This window comes from Babylonia areolata, chromosome 20, assembly GCF_041734735.1.
Source record: "Babylonia areolata isolate BAREFJ2019XMU chromosome 20, ASM4173473v1, whole genome shotgun sequence".
NCBI classification, from domain to species: Eukaryota; Metazoa; Mollusca; class Gastropoda; order Neogastropoda; family Buccinidae; genus Babylonia; species Babylonia areolata.
This window is the reverse complement of record NC_134895.1, coordinates 14044040-14046539: the sequence shown is the minus strand read 5'-3', so window position 1 is coordinate 14046539 and position 2500 is coordinate 14044040.

Genomic DNA, 2500 nt, shown 5'->3' with positions numbered 1-2500 from the left:
GAAGTAAGAGATGGGGGGATGGGGGTGGGGTGGGGTGGGGGGGGGTGTTGGGGGTGGAGGGATGGTGAAGATGATTGAATCACACGCCATTAAACAGCGATGTGCTGTGCCTCTGGTGGTTAACCCCTTTCACCCCATGAGAATAGTCCCGTGTGTGTGTGTGTGTGTGTCGCTTGTCTGTAATTAACTCCAGATTTATCGTCCCCCCAAAGCTGCCAATCCGTGGATGAAAATTGACACCATTATGATAATAACTATGGGACGGTTTTTTTGTTTTTTTTTGTTTTTTTTGTATTGTTTTTGTTGTTGTTTTTTGTATGGATGTAAGCACGCATTCTCTCTCACGCCCCCCCCCACCCCCCCTCCTCAACCGCCTCACACGCCCCCTTCTCTCCGTCTCTCTCTCTTTCGTGTGTGTGTGTGTGTGTGTGTGTGTGTGTGTGCACGCGTGCGTGCGTGCGTGCGTGTGTGTGTGTGTGTGTGTGTGTGTGTGTGTGTGTGTGATTTTTTTTTTACATTTGATGTGGAATGACAATGAGAATGATGACGATACTGCTGGGGAGGTTTGTGTGTGTGTGTGTGTGTGTGTGTGTGTGTGTGTGTGCGTGCGTACGTGTGTGTGTTGTATGTTTCTGTGTGTGCATGCGTGTGAGTGTTACGTGCGTGCGCGCGCACGCGTGCGTATGTATGTGTTTGTGTATGTGTGTTTGCGCGCAGCGTGTTTGTTTACTCATGCGTGAATGCAGACCCGCATGATTACGTCTACACACGCCCTTCTGTCAATGAATTTCAAAGGACAGAAATATCGATCCGATGAGTAAGCAAAGGGGTCACATGAGTGGCCTGCCCTTACACAACACAATCACCACGAGAAAGGGGAGAGGTGACCCTGGTGGGGGATCGAGGGGGGCGTGGGGGGGTGATGGGATGGAGGTGGGGGGCGGGGGGGGGGGGGGGGGGGGGCGGGGGGGGGGGGGGGGGGGGGGGGGCAGGGCGAGAATCAGCTCTGGAACTCTCCCCTCCTGAATTCCAACGGCGTGTCACGAAAGCCACGTTGGGGACCAGTCCTGTAATAAGTCAGTTTAAGGGTGACTCTTCACCGGAATTCCCCACACAGAACGGGATGCGTCATGGTTTCCGGACACGCACAGAAGCAAGCAAGCAAGCAAGCAGCAAATCAACAGAATTACGACATCTATAAATGAACGAGAAAACCCCGCTGGTATTAGTTTACGGTCATTCTTCCGCTCAAGTTGCTCAACTTGTTATGAGCTTATTCCACGTGTGTTTCGCGTTCAAAAAGGCGCTGTTTTCTTGTCCAGTTCTGAATGAAGCTCCTTTATGAAGTTACTTTTTTTTTAGGAGCTCAGTTCGACGATGAATATTTAATCAGGGATGTCACTGAAATCATTCACCTTGTTGTCGAAGCAAAGAAACACGCTTGTTCAAAAGAATAAGGGACGAATTGTGTAGATCTAGAATATAACCTCTGTGTTTCGCTTTGAAAGAAAATAAGCCTACTTGAAGAAAAGAACTAAATACACTTGTTTAGCTTTGAAAGAAAATAAGCCTATTCAGTAATGTTCAATACTCTTGATATGTCGTGGACACTTGACTGGATTTAGAAAATTGTTCCTGGAGGAAGGAGAAAGTCTGCTGGATGCTGGGTAGTTCCTTCGAGGCAACACCTTGCTGTGTCATCTTCCATCTTTGTACGTGCGAGCTGGAGAAAGGTGAGTGAGTGTTGTACGAGTGCAGTCACGGTGTAAGCTAAATGCTGTGACGATTTGAGTTAAAAGCGTGTGATCGCTGTGTGAGTAAAGCAAGTGTGACGATCGTGTGAGTTACTTTTGATGATGATGTGAGCAGGCGTGACTATTATGTGAGTTAAGCGTGACCGTGGCTTGAGTTAATGTGCGATCACGGTGAAAGTGTGGTCATACAGTGTGAGTTGCGTTTGATCGTTGTGTGAATCAAGTGTGATCGAAGTGAGAGTTAAATGTATTCGTTGCGTGCGTGTTAAATGTGGTGATTATGTGAATAGCTGTGATCATTGTGTGGGTTAAGTGTGATCATTATGTGTTCATATTTGTGTACCTTTCAACGTAGATTTCTTCTACAGAATTGTGCCAGAGGAAATCACTGTAATAACCATTGGTTCTTTTTCAGTGCGCCAAGTGCGTGCTGCACACGAGACCTCGGTTTAGCGTCTCATCCGAATGACCAGACGCTCAAACTTGTGAGAAAGGGCGAAAGTGGACTCGAAACCGGACCCTCACGGATACTGTATCAGCATATAAGTGTCTTAACCATCCGGCCACCTTCCTCCTTGATGGAAGAAAGTACATTCGTTGTTTGAGAACCAGTCCCTCTAAACAAGCCTGTTGAACAGCTCAGCAGTATTTCCCAACACTAATTGCATCAGGCTGCCCCCCCCCCCCCCCCACACACACTCCCTCACACACAATCCCCCATGAACAATTGCTGCGCAAATGTTCCA